Source organism: Periplaneta americana, chromosome 16 (genome assembly GCF_040183065.1).
Source record: "Periplaneta americana isolate PAMFEO1 chromosome 16, P.americana_PAMFEO1_priV1, whole genome shotgun sequence".
NCBI classification, from domain to species: Eukaryota; Metazoa; Arthropoda; class Insecta; order Blattodea; family Blattidae; genus Periplaneta; species Periplaneta americana.
Window position 1 is genome coordinate 161,998,336 of NC_091132.1, and position 22,313 is coordinate 162,020,648.

A 22,313-nucleotide genomic window follows, 5' to 3' on the forward strand; every position below is an offset into this window, starting at 1 on the left:
AAACAAATGTTATAGGCTACAATTTTATAGGTTACGTTAGGCCTACCTGTGGAAGCAGGACCAATGTCAGCTGTGCCTTGTTTCGACCGTTACTTACAATGATTGCTACACGAAAGCATTTTTTATAGCTCGACAAACGCATTCTCGCTATAGTGTGTAACGCAACTAAAGCTTCATCTATACAGTTCAATATTCCAATCGCGTATGCGTGCAATCTGGGATGAATATTGAAAGAATCAAGTTTAAAAGGTACGTTCAATTACGATGCATAAAGATTTTGTGTCTACATGGTGCACCGTTTTGAAAGTGGTCTTCACTGCGTAAATATATTAATTAATATTAAATATCAATCTTGCATTCATTGCTTTAAAGTTGAAAGAAATGTTTAACCGTGTAGTTGCATCTTAATGTATTCATGATCATCAATTTACGGGGAAACATTTGGCGACAACGACTAAACAAAAGAACGACCATGCGATAAATTGATAGCGATAAATCTAGCTGCAGAAATTATCGCAGAGTCTAACTGTGATTGGTTGGAATTCAAAATGTCATTACACTTCATTGGTCGAAAATGGAATGACGTCATATAAACGAAATAGTCACATTATTTCCACAATAAATTAATATTTACTGCGAATGCCTGATTTACATTTATATAACACGTTAGGAATGCATTTGATTTCGCTACAATGGATATTTAATCTGCCATCTTCTTTGTGTTCTAACAATACTAACAACAGTACCGCGACCTGGCTAAGAAACGGTTACATGGCGGCCAGGCCTTTGAATTTATAGTCCCGTGGCTGTAATTTCCGGCAGCCAATCGCGTTGCAGGTCGGCTACATTTAAACGTGTGCGTCTTGTGATTCGCTTATGAAGACGTTATTCATTTCTTAAGACTCGATAAATACTTAATATAATCGCCCGCCATTTTGGCTCTTTCGTTGGCGTTCGCAGAAAGCACACGAAGACGTTATTTGCCGGTCAATTATTTGCTGAATTACAGTGCGTTTGATTTATTATCGTAAGAGCTACGACATCATAATGTTTAACGGTGTGCCAAATAGATTCCTCTTAAGGTAAGCGTTCACTACATCGTATCGCACTGTTTCGTAAGTTAAAGAATTTGTATTGGAATATTTGAAGTAAAGGAGATTGTTTGGAAGACAGCGTGAAATGAGAAGTGCGTGGTAATGGAAGTGCAAACGTTGCGGTTTCTAGTGAAGTAAAGGAACGTACTAATAAAACACACGATACGATGTCATATGAAGAAATTAAACCTTGTATTAATTCAATAACCACTGAAAAACAGTGAAGTACAACAAATAATAATGAAATAAACACATTTTTAATAATATAACTTGTTTGTACGTTTGCCATTATACTGACGGTACTGACATCATTAAATAAAAATCATCAGGGTTTGAAAATCCTGCACAGATTCGTATATGCAAGGTATAACAAAAGCCTAAACTAACCTAATTTAACCTGTTACAGATTCGTATACGGTATTGTATGCAAGGCATAGCGTGAGTGAGCATTTGCGTGAAACTTTCGTAATGTCACCAAAGTTATGTAGGTGTAACTGGTAAGACAGTTGAAAATGCATAAGCCGAGTCGGAAGAGAACTACTTCAGCGGTAATGTAGCCGAAAGTAGAATCATGGATTTATCCATGGTAGAATGTTTACGAGCGTTGTAGTGATGGGTCGCTCATGAGCGAGTCGTTTCGAATGAACGACTCCCGCTCTGGAGCGGCTCTCCGCTCGCTCCTTACAAAAGAGTGAGTCGTTCATTACATTTCGCTCCCTACTCTTGGGAGAGCAAAGCAACTTCACCTCGCTCTCTTGCTTCTGGCTCACTTCTAACGATCCGCTCCCTCTACAACAGGACAGCACTCCACAGCTCCATTACAGCTGTGACGATACGCAGCACGTCTGTCAGTGTGGTCATGCGCAATGACAAACAGTGAGACTTGCGATGTTTAAATTACGCTTCAATACAGATAAGTTTAAACGTTGCCTATTGTCATGTTTCTGTTCTCCTTATTGCAAATAGATCATGTTTGCACATTAGCCGTTTTTATGTATCATTGTACACTTTCATAATTGCTATTTACTTATTTATACTAATTTACCAACACTTTCAGAATTGTTTTTAATTGATCTGTTTATAGTACGTACCGATACTTCACGATTGTTAATTGTTCGTAAAATATCGTAAGTAATGTAAATGGGCTCTCTCCCTCTGGGATGACATGGAAACTTACCTTACTGCATGTGTACATGAAGCTTTTCTCCGCATTCACAGACCAATGCAAACCGATTCGAATGTGTGTTGCAATGGCATCTATTAAGAAGTATGTGTACTATATCATACAGTTAACACTCTCTCTGCAGTTATTGTAGAAGAGTCGGAGCGGTGGGGTGGTGATGCGTGGGGGAGTGATCACTAGGAGCGAGATGGTTGAGAAAGAGGGAGGGCACTGTACCGCTCCGCTCTTTTGAACGATTCTCAATGAACGACTCCTCAAATGGAGCGGGAGTCAAAGAGCTAGCTCGCATTAATGAACGACTCCGACCCATCTCTAGAGCGTTGCAAACAGTTTGCAATACTTATAAATTACAAACTCTTTGGAGGAGTGGATCAGGACAGCACGTTTGCATTTTTTCCTTTTTATGTTAAGTTAGGTTCTTTTCAAACTGAAATGACGAGTGAAACGTACAGTTAAAATTACTCTAACCTAACCTAACCTATCCTAACCTAACTTAACATAAAAAGGTTAGGTTAGAGTAATTTTAACTGTCCTACGCTTCACTCGTCATTTCAGTTTGAAAAGAACCTAACCTAACATAAAAAGAAGATGTGCAAACGTGCTGTCCTGGTCCACTCCTCTCTTTGGAGCCTTGTATAATACGATGGGGATCCAGGAAATAACGACCGTTCGCGCATACCCGCCGCGCAGCTGACTCCCCTTCCTTGTTTGAAGGTCAACTGGCTTCCTTAACATGTGTTCTCATAATGTTGTGAGTACTGGTTGCAACAAGTCGCCATTGTGCATTTTGTGTTACTTCAAAATGAACGACGTGACTGATAATCCCGTCGACTGTGAGGTGAGGAGTGTGATTCGATATTTGAATGCCCGACATTTGAAACCTGCAGAAATTTACCGGCAATTGAAAGAAGTGTATAGTGATACTGTAATGAATGAAAGAAATGTGAGAAAATGGTGCGAAATGTTCAACGATGGGCGAACAAATGTCCACGATGAAACTCGACCCGGACGCCCATCACTCATCACAGAAGACCTGAAGACTAAAGTGAACGACAGAATCTTGCAAGACAGGCGCACATCACTCGACGAATTGCATATTGCCTTTCCTGACATTTCTCGTTCTTTGCTTGGTGAAATTGTGTCGCAACATCTTGGCTACCACAAAATCTGTGCACGATGGGTTCCACGGCAATTGAGTGACTAACACAAAACTCAGAGAATGGCCTCAGCATTGACATTCTTGATGCGATATCACACAGATGGAGACGCCTTTCTTGATCAAATTGTGACTCGCGATGAGACCTGGGTGTCTCACAACATCCCAGAGACCATGCGCCAATCACGCCAGTGGCATCATCCCTCATCACCCAAGAAACCGAGAAAATTCAAACAGACTCTCTCAACACAAAAAGTCATGGCTATTGTCTTTTGGGATCGCAAAGGTGTTCTTTTGCTGGATTTCATGCCAAAAGGCACTACGATCAATACAAATCGTTATTGTGAGACTCTACGAAAACTACGGCGAGCCATCCAAAACAAGAGGCGAGAAATGCTTTCGAGAGGAGTTGGGCTTCTTCACGACAACGCCAGCCCGCACACTGCTGCTTCAACTCGAGAATTGCTGGATCAATTCGGTTGGGAAATCTTTGATCATCCGCCAACTATAGTCCAGACCTTGCTCCTAGCAATTTTCACCTTTTCACTAAGCTGAAAGACTTTCTGGGTGGTACGCGTTTTGGAAGTGATGAAGAGTTGAAGAAGACAGTGAACACCTGGCTTAATGAACTGGCGGCAGAGGAGTATAACACGGGAATTCTAAAGCTAGTGAACAGATACGCCAAATGTTTAAATGTAGGTGGTGATTATGTAGAGAAGTAAAGGAAGCTTCAGTTATGTAACAGACTTTGTTTTTTCAAATAATATATATATTTTTTAATTATTACAACAAAACGGTCGTTATTTCCTGGATCCCCCTCGTAAAATGGAAAAATCGAAATAAAAATGGAAGCAGTTTCTTAATTACGAAAATGGGAGACTAACATTCTCTTCAGCAAACCTCAGCTGTATTCATTCAATAATAGGGATTTTATAACTTTACTGTCATTCAAATTTTAATTATCTTATTTTTCTAATTCTTTATTTCACAGTATGTACTTTCCAATTGCATTCCGTTGTCATGGCATACTTGATCATAGTGGAAGCTGTTCATACCCTGAAACGGTGTATTGTTCATTGTGAATGGGAGAGCGAGGTTATCGCGAATAAAATTTTGGTTCATTTTCATTTTATTACCTAATAGAGGTTGGTCTGCGTTTGTGTAATTGTTATTCAAGTTTTATTTGTTTATCTTATTGTACGGTTTTATGTATTCATTAATTTTTTTTTTCATACTACCTTGTTAGTTGGATATTATATTAAATTTATAGGTTATAGCTTGCACTACTTGAAGGCACTTGTTGAAATGACAAATTGAAAGTTTGTATATACTTGATAGGAATTAGTTTCTCAATGCATTGTGGCACTTCATATAAGCTACGCAAAATGTAGTCAATAAAAAATTATATTTTTGTGCTTGAACTAGTATACTGGTAAAATGGCCGCTAACAATGGTGGTATTGTTGACACAATGCTATCTATGTGTCAGACCAGGAACTTTTCAAAACGCACCTCGTATGTAAGCACTGAGCATAAGATTCTTTCAGCCGCTTACTATCTGCAGATACAGTGAATGTAAAAAGTATCCGCAGGACGATTTTCTTACTGCAAATTAAGTCTTAGTTGAAGTACTATTAACTCTTGGTATGAAATAAACTGTTCATGTATAATGAGGATGCATCACGTACCAAATACACAGAAGAAATTTTCATAATTTTGCGTGTAGATTCTGTCAAAGTTCAATAAATTTAATGCTTAACATAATTAGAGCGTAGAAAGTAATCGCACACTCAACTCTGTTGACGAATAGAAGCACTCATGCGAAACGCAGTAGGCACGTGGTAGTAAGGAAACGCTCGTAATGCATGTTTCAAGTCAGTTTGATACCAGAATCACAAAGAGTGTGTAGGCACGTATTAATTTGAAAGTTCAGGGAAAATTTCAGTATACGAATTCCTGTGACAATTATATCTTAAAATATTTCAGCAGCTTTTTCTGCTTTTGTCGAATGCGCATTATCATGCTTACGAAAAGACACTTTTAAGTGCCAATAATTTGTGTGCACAAGGTTGGAATTTTTAAGTAAGGGGGGGAGGAAGGAATCCATGTTTGCTGAAACAAACCTATTATTTAACCCATTGAGGCACAAATGTTACTTTTATGTTTTTCATATCATGGATCATAAGAGAGCTTCGATGAATTTTTTCAAAATTTTAATTGCACACAATTTTAAACACAGATGGCACCTCTATATATCCTCAAGGGATGGCTGCATGGTGGAACATCTGTGCTATAATTGTAGAGAAAGAAAGAAAAACGGTGGTTCTATTGAACAACCACTATGCTGCAAAGAGTTAAAGTATTAGAATCCAGGAGGGCGTGTACACAACAACGTCAAAGCCTGATACAGGTTTTAGCTTTTTCTTAAGTAGGTTATTTTACGACGCTGTATCAACATCTCATGTTATTTAGCGTCTGAATAAAGTGAAGGTGATAATGCCGGTGAAATGAATCCAGCGTTCAGTACCAATAGTTACTCAGCATTTGTTCATATTGGGTTGAGGGAAAACCCCGGAAAAAACCTAAACCAGGTAACTTGCCACGACCGGGATTCCAACCCGGGCCACCTGATTTCGCGGCCAGATGCGCTAGCCGTTACTCCACGGGTGTGGACGTTATATATATATATATATATATATATATATAATATCGCAGGTGTACATTTTATGGTAATCGTTTTCATATATATATATATATATATATATATATATATATATATATATATATATATAATTATTCAGTAGGTATAGTTGTATTACGCTGATATAATATAACTAACGAATCATCACCAATAAACATTCAAACAATTGCGTAGGTTATAGGTACCTATAGTATTTCTGTAACAGTTATGACAGAAGGTACTATACGGTATACAAGTCGGATAATCTTAGAATGTCTCGGTTGCAAGATTTCTGATTCGTATTAACGCTTGAATCCTCACTTTGAGAGAGGAACAGAATTTAAGGGTGTTTGAGAATAAGGTGCTTAGGAAAATATTTGGGCTGAGAGGGATGAAATTACAGGAGAATGCAGAAAGTTACACAATGCAGAAGTTGCACGCGATTGAATTCTTCACCTGACATAATTAGGAACATTAAATACAGTTGTTTCAGATGGACAGGGCATGTAGCACGTATGGGCGAATCCAGAAATGCATATAGTGTTAGTTGGGAGGCCGGAGGAAAAATACATTTGAGGAGGCCGAGACGTAGATGGGAGGATAGTATCACAGTGTCGTAAGTTATATACAGTCACGAAGCTTGAGTTGAGAGTACTAGGAACAATAGACTGTGCAGGTACTATTTCGCATTGTCTTTAGTGAGGCGATAGTAGCGATCCTAGTGGTTAGCAACTATCTATGGATGCATATTTACTACGTATTGAGCTTCGTGACTGTATATACTAGACTGTGATAGTATTATAATGGATTTGAGGAAGGTGGGGTATGATAGTAGAGACTGGCTTAATCTTGCTCAGGATATTGACCGATGGCACGCTTACGTGAGGGCGGGAATGAACTTCCGGGTTCTTTAAAAGCCATAAGTAACATTGCAGTAGAACCAACGTTTTATATTCATTTTATACAGTACGCGTAGTTCTTTTTTGAAAACATTTGAATCCAATGAGATCTATCTTCCATCTTTGTTATGAGATGGGATATTGGTTATGGTTGAAGTGTGGTTTTTAAATATTGAAATCATAAGGAATAAGACATGTGAAATTATAATAAATTTATAAATTCCAATATTATGTGAATAACATGGTTATATTAGAAGAGGCATTTAATTTAGGCATCAAGAATAGTATAGTCATTTTTGTAGAAAGGTTTATGTACTTTAAGTACAGTATGTTGCCTGTAAATAAAGTAAATATGGTTGAGTTTTCGTCAAAATACTATACTTGTTTAAAACATGTTCATATTTCTGTGTAACATTATTACCACTTACCATTACTGGTATGCTTAGAAATGAAACATAAGACATCTTGTATCAAGTTGAAATAACTTTCTCTGCACAGCTCAGTTTGTGTCGATCACTGCCAATTACGCAACGTTTTCTTTCAGTTGTGATGGACGTGATCAAGCAGGAACCTGACGCTGATCCATTGGACTTACAACCACAGAGTGACCCATATGAAATAGGAGGGAACAGCATTTTATCAGAGGTAAACTGAAACTACTTACTATATATTATGTTTATTTGTTTATTTAACAGTGCAAGAAATATAATCCATTGTGCATTTTATATTCAGTAAACTAAATTAGAGTCCCACGCTGTATTTGTATGGTGTAAGGCATCATGGTTTTGACTGGTAATATGAAATGCACGTGGTTGGAGTCTCCACGTAGGAAGACATTATTTTTTTCTTACGAAGTTCGACTAGTCTGTGGTAACAGTCCTAACCTTGCATCATGATGAAGTGCAGAAACAGTTAATAATAGAATTCGGTCTCGAAAACAATTTTGAACTTGACAGCAGATCAATTTGCTGACTATAGTCCGGGTCAGCTTACTTCATACCGTAAGGGTGAAACCTAACCATTTTTTCCCTATTACTACAGATGCTAGTGGATTTTGGTGATTTTCTAGTTTGCAGGTTGCATTTTCTTTTACCAACTTCGTTTACAATTTCGATACTGATAAATACTACAAATGGTAGTGATTTTGTAACTGGTATGTTGGCAGATGAGACAAATGTTGTCAGTACTTGATTCCATGAAATTAAAATTGTAATGGATTTCTGATTCGGTTACTTGAAGCTAGTGAAATTTGAACAAACTAATTAATTATTATTAATACATAATAGTTATTTTATGTGTTGCCTTGTGGTTATAATTCAAGACTATAGTCAGGTAAGTTTTCGGAGTTAGTACTAACAATTTTATGTGGTCAAACAAAATACATTTTTAGGTTAAGTCTCGTAATTCAATTGTTTAGTCATATCAATGAATTTCATTTTGCCAGACAAAATACCTAACATGTTGATCCCTTTCTCGTATGGTTTGCCTACGAAAATATGTTACAAATTATTGAATTATTTAGAATAACCTTTCAACATTAAGGTAAAGTACGGTATGTAAATAAGTCATTCAATACGTAGGATCGTGTGATATCTGGTAACAGTTGGCAACACTGACAAGACTGCAATATTTGCTGTTTAGGAACTGTTCTTACCTGATACTCACTATACACATTATCCTTAGTGCTTGTTATAGGATCTTCCAACTCTGCTGTAGGTAAGGTGGCATTAGACTAGTAGTTAACTCTTATGTGTTGGTATTATTAGAAATTTCTCGCCATGGATTATTGTTATAGTTACTGTGATTAGCCTGTGGAATTCCAGAGTTTCTAGTCTCGCACATCATCCTGTTGTTCTTATGTTTTATGGACCATAATAATTTTTTCCCAAGTCTTAACAAATGCAATTTATATTTTCAGAAGTAGATGATTATGTTGAGTATTGTTTTAAGTAGGTGTTATGAGTAAAGTATTGCAAGGTTGCTGTAGTTCCGTCTGTCACCTCTGTAGAAAATTTAGATCACTCTTGGGTTAAACGAGCGCTGACGTAGTTCCCGTCCCATTTCGCTTCCACACCTTCAACTGTCTTCTCTGTAATAGGAACATAACTTTGGTGACATTATGAAAGTTTCATGCTAGTGTACACTCGGGCTATGCCTTGCATATACGAATCTGTAACATGTTAGTTTAGGCTTTTATTATGCCTTGCATATACGGATCTCTACAGGATTTTCAAAACCTGATGATTTTTTAAGGATGGATGGAATGGAGAAAAATTCTCTCCAGCACCGGGATTTGAACCCAGGTTTTCAGCTTTACGTGCTGATGCTACACCGGATTCCCATTCCGATGCTGGATTGAATCCTCTCAGTGTAAGTTCCACCCCTTAGGTTCCCTCTAGTGGCCAACCCTCATGCACTGCGTCACAGATGTGTGACAGTGGCACAATGTCCAACACATAAATGTGCAGAGGTGCACTCATTAAGAATGACTAAGTGGACAGGATCTGTAATGCAGTGCATGAAGAATGGCCACTAGAGGGAACCTAAAAGGTGGTACTTAAACGGAGAGGATTCAATCTGGTGTGACTAAGTGGATTGAGTTTCAGCATGTGGAGCTGAAAACCCGGGTTCAAATCCCGGTGCCAGAGAGAATTTTTCTCCAGACCATCCAACCTTCATCATAATGACGCAGAATTTCTGCATGGAAATACCATAATGTACTTCGGTACATCGTAATAATCTGACGATTTTTGTTAAGTGATATTGTCAGCATAAAGGACGATGTGGAAACGAATTTACAATATAAGAATTTTGTATCTGTTTCATTATTGTTTGTTGTGCTTCACTTTATACCAGTGGTTAATAAATTAATGTAAGTTTTACATTCTTCGCATTACATCATATTGTGTATTTTATGTTTTTACGTTTCTTTCTTTCGCTAGAAACTACAACGATTGCACTTGTATTACGTCGTATGCCTCATTTTACACGTAATTTTCTACATTTCCGAACAATTTCCTTTTCTCGAAATATCTCTATATAAAATCCTTAATTTTTTTAATCCATCTCCTCAAGAAATCTTTTACATTCGACCACTTTTACTTCCAAAATCATTCCCAATCTTGAATATATTGTGAACGATAATTTGCTTTGTACTTTGCTCACGCAAGCAGCACAAGATATAATTATAGTTACCGATGTGCTCTCTGATGTCCCACAACTGTAACCTCATTTCACTTTATTGATCAGCATCAATGGAGTACGCACTGCCAATTATTGACAGGTAAAACAGTGACAATAATGAAACAGGCGGAAGAATTTAGAAGTATATTGGTTAGATATCTGAAAATGTTGTTGTAGTCCAGGTAATGATATGGATTAGCTTCTAATTGTGAACAAGAGACATGGATGAAAATTTAATTCAATTTGGCAGTCTTTTAGAGTAAGTTATTGAGAATGTTGTGGGATAAGAAAATAATGAAGTAGGATAAATGTAGATTTGAAATGATCACCAAGTTGAAGAGTGAGTATGCATTAATCAAATAATTATCAGTCATGAGTTGAATTGTTACGAAACAAAGAACATATCACAGCCATAACCAAACTACACATCAATTTAACCTACCCAGAACACATTATAAACTCCAACCACAGCTACAGCAACATAGACAACGACATAAAAATATTACACATCAAGAGAAGAAACCAAAAACTTAACACCCTAGAACAATATGAAATTTATAAACATAATAAAACACACCCATATCACATTTTGAACACTCAACTCAATTTCAAAACGCACACCTTTTCGACACAATCATGAATACACCCCATCACAACAGGGAACCAGAAGATAGCGCGGGATCTCCACTAGGGTCGACCTCGGTAGTGTAGTCGGTATAGTGCTGGCCTTCTATTCTCGAGGTTGCGGGTTCGATCGATGGCATTTAGGTGTGTTCAAATGCGACAGGCTCATGTCAGTAGATTTACTGGCATGTAAAAGAACTCCTGCAGGACAAAATTCTGGCACGCCGGTGACACTGATATTACCTCTGCAGTTGCGAGCATCGTTAAGTAAACCATAATTTAAAAATTTCTCTACTAAAGTGCATCCACTCTTAAAGTGATCCTAACATGAACAAACCCCAATTGTATCCTTCCGCCATTTGCGCCGCAATTACTGTCACATTGACAGGGGGCATGTGTGAAGTACATAATTATGGCATGTGATATAAGTACAGTACGCAGTGTATTAGCGTAATAAACAAAGTAAAATACAAATACATGCTCTACATAGAATTACTTACTATTAATAGTGTTAATAAGTTAGTAAGTTTTAGCAGAGCAATTAGTAGTTTAAGCGTCAATTATACAGTATATTATATACACGGTGAGAGGGCATAACATTGAAAAAGTGCTATGATCGCATTGTGACACTGTTATTCAAAAACTGTCCTTTTTTCCGTTGGCAGACTGTTGATTAAATTTGAATTGATTATTGCCAATGTTATTCATATCCTTTTCATTGTGTGTTTAAGTTCATGTACTCTTTTAAATAGTTAGGAATAAAATTTACTAGGAGTTACAACCTTATCAGTTTTTGTTTTTTCTATCTGAGCACTATTAATGCTTGTACACAACACACCGTTAAACTCAGACGTTAAATTCACTATCTCTTTTATCGGAAGTTCTGGATATTTTTCACCGAACTTGTGAAATACATTTAAAATAACTGTTTTTTGGCCAATAGTCAAAGGTTTGCCTGACTTTTTACAGATTTATTTGGCGACACAGCAACAGAAGACTCAGCACCTTCAGTCATTTCGTTGCTTCAGAAGCGACTGAAGTGTTGCCACCCTCACGGCATGTGTAATGAAGCATTTTAAATTGTAATTATTGATCTCAGAGTGATTAGGTGCACTTTATAAACATTTCTATGTTTGGATATTATTATTTCAATTACGGAAGAATAACAAGTATATTCAGGGGACATATTTTTAATTCAATGAAGGGATCTACTTTTTCTCGCGCGATTATTGCTTATACATTGTGCTTCGGTGTCATAACCAATCAAACGCGAGCTGATCACATGTGTTCGTTTTGGCGCGGATCACTTTAAGAGTGGATACGGTATAGTCAATGAATGAAACTAGTCATCCGGTAAATTCTAAATATTAATACAGTAAAGAAGTTGGAAATTTAATCAGTGTTATTTATTAACGTTTACTTTGTAATGTTGACTGTTTTGATAGCGGAAAAAACTTAGAGTACCGGTATTACATTTGAAATTCATCGCAATATTAAAAGTATCTAAAGCTAAAACTATTGAATGTTGTATCAGCTACGAGGGTGGATAATTTTAGTGCTTCGTTTTTTTTATTTGTTTTATAATTCCATTTTGGTATTGTCCTAAGTAATCAAATATCCTTCTCGAAAAATAATTACACAGATGGTGTAGATTATAAATCAGCTTCTGTTACACATATTAGAGTAATATCTAGGACTAGGATTTTAATGACCTATAAATGATGAAAAGATGTCCTAAAAACAATGCATTTATGACCTAAAAATCTTTCAAAAATGCCCTTAAAAATGCCCTAAATATTGTTCGTACATAATTGGCTTAGTAGGAAAAGAGGTTTTTTACTACTTAATATTTAGACTAGTAATTAAATTAAATTATAGTACCAATATTTCAGTCTATTTAATTTTATATAGTTCTTTCTAATTGTAAGTGGTACATTTTAATTAATTATTTTATCTGATGTAGTTTCCATGTAGCCCACTACAACGCCAGTCTTATCTGGAATTAGCAGGTATAAAGGAGTCTATATTGAAGGGGTGGTTGCAGTGTTCTACATTAAAAGGGCAATATTTGTGTAGAAAAACGATGAAAATATTATACAAAATAATGGGTATTAGCCACCAGAGTAGCTTGGTCGGTTAAGGCACTTGCCTGCCAATCCGAAGTTGCGCTGTTCGCGGGTTCGATTCCCGCTTGGGCTGATTATTTGGGTGAGTTTTTCCGAGGTTTTTCCCAACTGTAAGACAAATATCAGGTAATCTATGGCGAATCCTCGGCCTCATCTCGCCAAATATCATATCACTATCACCAATTCCATCGACGCTAAATAACCTCGTAGTTGATACACCGTCGTTAAATAACCAAGTAAAAAATAATGGATATTAATGGACAAAATATGTAAACAAAATATCAAAGGAAATAGTATTTTATATTAATAATGGGGTTTTATGGTCGAAATTAAATGAAAATGCCCAAGAAATGTCCGAATAATACAAAAGATGCTCTTATGAGTTGTTATAGGCAAAAAATGCAGAAAATTGCCCTAACAAATATGTCTTAAAACACTCAGTTTATCACATAACATATAAATACTAAAGCAGCAATGTTTCTGGCTTACTAGAAAAAAGATGCATTTTCATCAAAATCCTAGCCCTAGTAATATCACAGTCTAGTATATGCAATCACGAAGCTTGGGTTTTGAAGGTGCTGGAAACAATAGATTGTGCCAGTACTATTTCGCATTGTCTGTAATGAGTGATAATAGCAATCCTTGTGATTAGCAACTATCAATGGATGCATATTTCCTACGTATTGTGCTTCGAGACTGTATATAGGCTACTAGACTGATAATATGTAGTTTATTTTCGTATGGAACACCTGACCTATTAGACGTTACCTGTGCCTTTTATGATCTCGTTCCCATTCTGTCTTCAATATTCTTCTCTAATGTCTGTGTTGAAAGAGTTAGTCAATGACTGTCACGCAAAACCAGATTCAAGGTTGTTACACGTGAATTCAACTTTAAAATACGGTAACTCAATTTTATGCAAGATGTTTTTATGTTCTGTAGGAAGGGAACTTATCGCATCTGGAAGTGCCGGCCATGAAGATGGAATGCGTGTATATTAAATCAGAGATAAAAGTTGAAGACAGTCCACCTCGTATGGTGAAGTCTGAAGTTGATGTAAGTGGTTTACTATCAATATGCAGATATATCAGTAGTACATTTTTAGGTATGTTAAAGCCATTAACAGTCTGGGATAATATTAAATTAACTTGTTTTCTTTTTTCCAATATTTTCTAAATTTGACGGCTTTGATTGTTGGATTTTAAATAGAATAATAATTCACAAATATATAATTGTGGTGATAACAGTGAATTATCTTTAATGCGCGAAGAAAGTTGCAGATTTTATTTGGACTTTGCTAAACTTTTCTTTTGTTCTACTGGTCTAGCAATTAGTATGTTAGACATTGAACGATAGGTTAGACTGATATACAGTGAGATTAGGTGGGGAAGATCGGGTTTTGCAGAAGCCGTTCCCCGCCAAGAGATGGCATGATCACCAGGAATAGTGCGTCCGCATTCTCAGTGCACAAACAATGAGTAGCACTGCAGTTTCGCTTTAGTTGTGTTGTTAGATGTAAGTTGGCAGTCAAAGCTGTAATCTTAACGGTTTAAGTTAAGTTTAAAGTGATCTGTGTAGGCTACTGTTGTAATGACTTATTCATTACGTGAACGGACTTATCTATACAGTACATGTATATGGATACGAAAGTCTTGACTGTTAACAAAGACGCAAATTTCGGGAAATGTTTCCATAGAGACCTGTTCCAGCTGCCAGTACAATAAGACTTTATAAGAAGTTCTTGCGAACAGGTTTGGTAAGCGAAATAATCGTACCTATTTTTAAGAAGGGGGACAAGACTAACAGTAGTAACTTTCGAGGAATATCACTTTTGTTGACGTCGTACAAAATTTTGTCGAATATCCTTTTGAGAAGATTAACTCCATATGTAGATAAAATTATTGGGGGTCATCATTGTGGTTTCAGGCGTAATAGATCGACTATTGATCAGATTTTTTGTATTCGACGATATTGGAGAAAAAAATGGGAGTATAAGGGTACAGTACATCAGTTATTCATAGATTTCAAAAAGCCATATGACTCGGTTAAGAGAGAAGTTTTATATAATGTTCTTATTGAATTTGGTATTCCCAAGAAACTAGTTCGATTAATTAAAATGTGTCTTAGTGAAACTTACAGCAGAGTCCGTATAGGCCAGTTTCTATCTGATCCTTTTCCAATTCACTGCGGGCTAAAGCAGTGAGATGCACTATCACCTTTACTTTTTAACTTCGCTCTAGAATATGCCATTAGGAAAGTTGAGGATAACACAGAGGGTTTGGAATTGAACGGGTTACATCAGCTTCTTGTCTATGCAGATGGCGTGAATATGTTAATAGAAAATCCACAAACGGTTAGGGAAAACGCGGACATTCTACTTGAAGCAAGTAAAGAGATAGGGTTGGAAGTAAATCCCGAAAAGACAAAGTATATGATTATGTCTCGTGATCAGAATATTGTACGAAATGGAACTATAGAAGTTGGAGATTTATCCTTCGAAGAGGTGGAAAAATTCAAATAACACAGCAACAAATGAAAATGACACTCGGGAGGAAATTAAACGCAGAATAAATATGGGAAATGCCTGTTATTATTCGGTTGAGAAGCTTTTGTCATGCAGTCTGCTGTCAAAAAATCTGAAAGTTAGAATTTATAAAACAGTTATATTACCGGTTGTTCTGTATGGCTGTGAAACTTGGACCCTCACTTTGAGAGAGGAACAGAGATTGAGGGTTTTTGAGAATATGGTTCCTAGGAAAATATTTGGGGCTAAGAGGGATGAAGTTACAGGAGAATGGAGAAAGTTACAAACGCAGAGCTGCACGCATTGTATCCTTCACCTGACATAATTAGGATCAGTAAATCCAGACGTTTGGGGATGTAGCATGTATGGGCGAATCCAAAAATGCATATAGAGTGTTAGTTGGGAGGCCAGAGGGGAAAAGACCTTTGGGAAGGCCGAGACGTAGATGGGAAAATAATATTAAAATGGATTTGAGGGAGGTGGGATATGATGGTAGGGACTGGATTAATCTTGCTCAGGATAGGGACCAATGGCGGGCTTATGTGAGGGCGGCAGTGAAACTCCGGGTTCCTTGAAAGCCAGTAAGTAAGTAAATCAGCAATATTTGTTTATGAATTTGTTCTAGATTTGATACACCAAATTCCTGAAAAAATAATTCCGTTGGATAATCAAACGGTTTATATAGACAAATGTTGATACTTGTTTTTTGGAGCATATTTAAAGGATGGAGAATCGATTTTGCCATTCCCGCCAACCTGATATACCATACTGAATTATTGATTGAAACAGAGCTAAGTACACAGTACGCAGAACATAAATAGGTAAATAAGAACGTAGAATGCAAAATTCGAGGATTCTTTTACGCAATCTGTTACATAGGAAGGAGATAAGCTTTTCCCATTTTAAATGTTGGTCAATAATAATGTCTAAATATTTAACTTACGAGGATGTACTCAAAGCGTTACATGAGAAAGTAGGTAGGCTACAATCATGTATTGTTATACTTCTATTATTTATTTTTAGGTGTTCAAGGCCATGTAATGTTAATGAAAATGGTAATAATTTTGTTTTAGAAGTGTTCGAAGAAAGTAAGTGAGCATCCAGCCATTCTTTAATAATGTTAATACCACTGTTAGAAATTTGATAAGTTTCATTCCAACTCGAACCGCTAAACATAACCACATTTTCATCAGCATGAGGATACGGAGTACCAGAATATTTCACAATGTCAATTTTAAGTAAATGTTTGATGTATATTGAAAACAAAACAGGACCTAAAATCGTCCCCTGAGGTACACTTATACCAATATTACGTGATTCACTACGGTGATCATTTATTTTAGTTGATTGAGTACTGTTCTCTAAGATTTAAATAATTTTAAAGCCAATCCATTAATTCCAATCTATCCATTTTATTCAAAAATATATTGTGATTGACTGTATTGAAAGCTTTTTGTAAGTCTGGAAAAATTCATAGAAATTTATTTGGTACATGTAATTGTTGAATTATTTTTAAAGTAACTGCCGTAATAACGTCATCAGTGCACAAATTCTTTTTGAAACCTAATTGATTATCATTTAGTAGTTTATTTTTTTCTAAAAATTGTAATGGAGGACATTTTGAACAACGAGTGTGAGGCTTGGTAAGTACTGTAACTTTTAAGCATTGTAAGAGTGGGATAGTAGGCCTAAAAGTGCCGGAGACGCGTGCATGTTCCCTGTGGTAACCAACACATTGAAAGCCAGGCCGGCTCTGGACGAAAACCCGGGCATCCCCAACTAAGCTCACTGTAGTAAGGTTTATTCTAAACTCACAAAAGATTTGTAAATCCTCTGACTTCGTTGAGAAATGAGTCTATAAGAAAATAATAATAATAATAATAATAATAATAATAATAGTAATAATAATAATAATAATAATAATAAATTATTTATTTATTTATTTGTTTCGAATATTCATGTGCAAAACAAGAGCACAAAGCCAATTACAGTTTAGCACAAAATAAAAAACAAAACAGAACAAATGATTATGAGAATGAATGACAGAAAATGGCAGTGAGATGAAATACAATCAATATAATGGTCGGCATTAATCATTCATCAAATGCAGCAAAATAAACGGCAATATTTAACAAATAATAAAATATATTAAATAACAAGTAAGGATATATCATGCATAAGTAAAATCAAATCAGATCTTGCAAATTAGCACTTTTAATACACCTGGCTATTGGAGAAAGGGATTTAAATAATAATAATAATAATAATAATAATAATAATAATAATAATAATAATATAATAGAAGAGCTTTGTTTATAAAATACTTGGTTTTTATTGTGTACTAAACAAATCAGTAAATATACGCCACACTGTTGAATAGGCCTAGACCATCTAATGTCCCCTCGCAGCTTCATTTACTCTGCATCCTTCATGATCTACATTCCAGTTATAAAATCAACATTAATATTATTTTCTACGGACGTTGAACTGCCATAACATTCTTTATCTGCAGTGAAACAGATATCTTAATATTTTACAAGTTTCCACAAAATGACAAATGTCAAGTTCCATATCTCAATCGATTTCGAGTCATGAATCTTCTCAAGTCGTTGGATCAATCAGTGTTGCATATAATTTGATAGCAATATTTGGCTAAGACTCATTTGCATATGTGCAGGCAAAACCTTTATATTCTGCTAACTTATTTGATAAGAACAAGTCGCATTAGAGAGTCTGCATTTTTGAGGTTATGAAACTTTTAACAATGGTTTATACAGCGAAATATGTTTATGTGTCAATATATAATCTTTTCCTGCTTAACTTACGTACTTACGGCTTTTAAGGAACCCGGAGGTTCATTGCCGCCCTCATGTAAGCCTGCTGTCGATCCCTATCCTGAGCAAGATTAATCCAGTCTCTACCATCATATTCCACCTCCCTCAAATCCATGTTAATATTATCCATCCATCTACGTCACGGTCTCCCCAAAGGTCTTTTCCCTTCGAGCCTTCCAAGTAACTCTATATGGGTTTCTGGATTTACCCATACATGCTACATGCACGACTGGATTTAATGTTCGTAATTATGTGAAGAACAAAATGCGTGCAGTTCTGCGGTATGTACCTTTGTCCATTCTCCTGTAACTTCATGCCTCTTATGCCCAAATATTTTACTAAGCACCTTATTCTCAAACACCCTTAACCTCTGTTGTTCTCTGAAAGTGAGAGTCCAAGTTTCACAACCGTACAGAACAATAGGTAATATAGCCTAATTGTTTTATAAATTCTTTCAGCGTTTTTGAGAACAGACTGGATGATAAAAGCTTGTCAACTGAATAATAACACGCATTTCCCATATTTATTCTGCGTTTAATTTCCTCCCGAGTATCATTTATATATGTTACTGTTGCTCCAAGATATTTGAATTTTTCCACCTCTTCAAAGGATAAATTTCCAATTTTCATATTTCCATTTCGTACAATATTCTGGTCACGAGACATAATCATATACTTGTCTTTACGGGATTTACTTCCAAACCTATCTCTTTACTTGTTTCAAGTAAAATTCCATTGTTTTCCCTAATAATTAATTAGTGGATTTTCTCGTAACAAAGTCACGTCATCCGCATTAACAAGGAGCTGAAATAACCCGTTCAATTTCATACCTTTTCTGTTATCCAGGACTTTCCTGACGGCAAATTCTAGAGCGAAGTTAAACAGTTAAGGTGATAGTGGATCTCCTTGATTTAGCCCGCAGTGAATTGGAAAAGTATCTGACAGAAACTGGGCTATGCGGACTCTGCTGTACTTTTCACTGAGACACACTAATTAATCAAAATAATTTCTTGGAAATACCAAATTCAATAAGAATATTATACAAAACTTTTCTCTTAACCGAGTCATATGCCGTTTTGAAATCTATGAATAACTGATAAGACGATAATGGGTGGTCCTCCAGCTTGGGAGTTGGGCGAAGGGCTAATAATAACCCATGACCCTAAAAAACAGCTTGTTACGAAACCTTAAAATAAATTTCGGAATGGGAGGCATGTACCACTTATCAGCGAATCCAGAAATGCATATAGAATGTTAGTTGGGAGGCCAGAGGGAAAAAGACCGTTGGGGAGGCCGAGACGTAAATGGGAGGATAATATTAAAATGGATTTGAGGGAGATGGGATATGATGGTAGAGACTGGATTAATCTTGCACAGGATAGGGATCGATGATGGGCTTATGTGAGGGCAGCAATGTACCTGTGGGATACTTAAAAGCCATTTGTAAGTAAGTAAGTATGAATAACTGATGTACTGTAGCCTTATACTTCCATTTTTTCTCCAATATCTGTGGAATACAAAAAATCTGTCCAATAGTCGATCTATTATGTCTAAAACCACACTGTACACGAGCCTGGCTCTTACAAGAGTAGCTAGAAACATTTTTGTTTTATAAATGTAATTTGTACTCACTAGCTAGCTAGTTAAATAAATAAAAAATAAATAAAAACCACACTGATGATCCCCAATAATTTCATCTATGAGTATTGGACATAATTTTGTATGACGTCAACAAAAGTGATATTCCTCGAAAGTTACTACAGTTAGTCTTGTCCCCATTTTTAAGGATTAGTACAATTATGGACTCCTTCCATTGTTTCTGGTACAATTTCCTTTTCGCAAATAGTAAGTGCAAGCTAATCTTTTACTGTTATAAGCATCTAATATTGTTGTAACAAATTCTGTTTATGTATTTTGTAACATAGGCTTAGTTATAAATCACATGTACATATTTTCAAGGTAGAAACTTCATTCCAATGGGTTTCAATACAGACAAATAGCCTTATTTTAATGAAGAATACATGAAGGATGTAACTCAAGGTAATAAGGGGAAAAGAATTCGATTTTCTATAAAAATCGTTACAACATTACTGAAATAATTTTATTAAATTCATTAGGTTTGAAAAATCAGGTCTCTGACATACGAAACTATTTATCCATATGGTAACCTAAAGCTCTCTTCATTATTTACTCACTTTTGCAGGAAGATTTTTTCGATGTGGACAGAGTTCAGCAGGAACAGAAAGTGGAAGTATCTTCATACAAGTGTGAAGCGTTCTCTGAGAGGTGAGTGTAATGTGGAGTATAGTTTGAAATATACCATCCATTGCAACAATACACTTTCAGGCTGGCATCTGATTCGCATATTGTTAGGGTAACTGATTTTTACATCAATTTGTCCTTTATCTTACATGCAATACACGAGCATATCTCCTACTTCCTTAATAAAATTTGAACCCCATACTGTCAGTACTAGTGATTAGTATTTTAATCGGTTCATGATGCAATAAACGGAATTATTATTAGAATCTGCTACAACGGAGAAGTCTTTTTATAAGAATTTAAATATTTACCTGCTCATATTATAATTTCGAATCACATATACATTTTTTTGGAATAAAATATTATAAAATCTATTTTTATGTGTAAAAAATTGTGTACGATTTGACATTGGTTGAAGTTTCATATAGGCCTATAAAAATAGATCTGAGGACTTTATTTGCAGTAAAATAATATATAACTGATTTTGAATACCGCAGAAACTGGTAATGCGTATAATGTATTCTTTAACAAAGGTCGAGGACAGCAAAGAACAGAGTTTTGTGGAAAGGATTAGGGAAGATCATTGTAAATAGCTAATAGAATCAGTGTTAAGATAGGGTAAATAGTAAAGTCAGTATTAGTGGAAGTGTGACATAAATTTTGTAAATAGTAAAGTCAGTGTTGTGAAAGTGTTAGTTAAAAAGTGTAAATAGCAATCAGTGTTTGTCAAAGTGCTGGTGTTAGTATTATGTGGACAGTGCATAAAATGAACAAAACAAAGTGCTGAGACTAATTAAAATTTAACAGGGTTAGTAACCATGTCACGAAAGTATTATACACGACAAGCTCGCCTGGATTGGCTCACCAAGCGAGTACACTTGAGCCATCCCTGTCGAGGGGGTTACTAACCCCATCATAGTAGGCCTGTGCCCAACATGGGACATAATGGCTAGCATTCATTCATTCACTTCTTTGTTTTTCAATTCATTATGGGGAAATCTCTCTGTTTTAATTCTTGATAGTTTCTACAGATTTTATGATTGCGTTGGGAATCAGGATTTTGTTTATTCCGCTATTCAAATCCCCTACCAGAAAGATCTACTCTAATACAGTACAAGGGACAGAAAGTGATTGATCAATTCCATCTCTTTGGATTAGGATTTTGAGTGGTGATGTACCATTATACCACCTCTCTGTTATGTTATTCTGGTTGACTGCAAAAAGTTTTCTATCTACTCCGCTTAGGATTCATGTTCTTCCTTTACAGGCGTAATTAGTTTCATAACAGTTTCAAATATATTATTTTCTTCCCAACTTTAAGGAACAGTGAGTTTGCCATTGAGACTTCGAAAGTATATAACAAATGTTCCAGAAATGGAAATAATTGCTGTCCCGTTCTAGGCGCCATATAGAGGTTCTTAATCCTCTACCTGGCTTCAGATACGTTTTACCCTTAAAACTAAAGAAAAAAGATATATTACTAAGAACTTCAAATTAGTGTAACCCTAAAGATATTGAGATTAGGACCAGTGGCGGCTCCTCGAGTGAGGGAAGGAAGGAACGTCTTCCTCACATTTTTCTTATTTTGAAAGTAAATACCAAATAAAATACATGCCTTGGAATTCGAGGAAGATTCGATAATTTTTAAGTTCACAGCTATAAGAAAACCTCGGTTGATCCAGTTTTAAACGTCACGTGCTCATGTGCTCCTAGAAAACTGTGAGAAAGATGCGAGATTGTTTGTGAGGAG

At 35.9% G+C, this 22,313-nt stretch overlaps 1 protein-coding gene across 4 annotated transcripts in view; it reads left to right on the plus strand.

The window, feature by feature from the left end:
* Nucleotides 1-4,171: 4,171 nt before the first annotated feature.
* The window catches only part of LOC138691683 (zinc finger protein 436-like), a 111,937-nt gene continuing 93,795 nt past the window's right edge, over nt 4,172-22,313 (plus strand). For 2 of the 4 annotated variants that reach the window (XR_011329939.1, XR_011329940.1), the window contains exons 1-4: nt 4,172-4,578; nt 7,556-7,656; nt 13,887-14,000; nt 20,505-20,587. The gene's annotated coding sequence lies outside the window, so the exon portion shown is untranslated. The remainder of the gene's footprint in view (nt 4,579-7,555; nt 7,657-13,886; nt 14,001-20,504; nt 20,588-22,313) is intronic. The other 2 variants (XM_069813920.1, XM_069813922.1) reach the window with 1 other exon arrangement.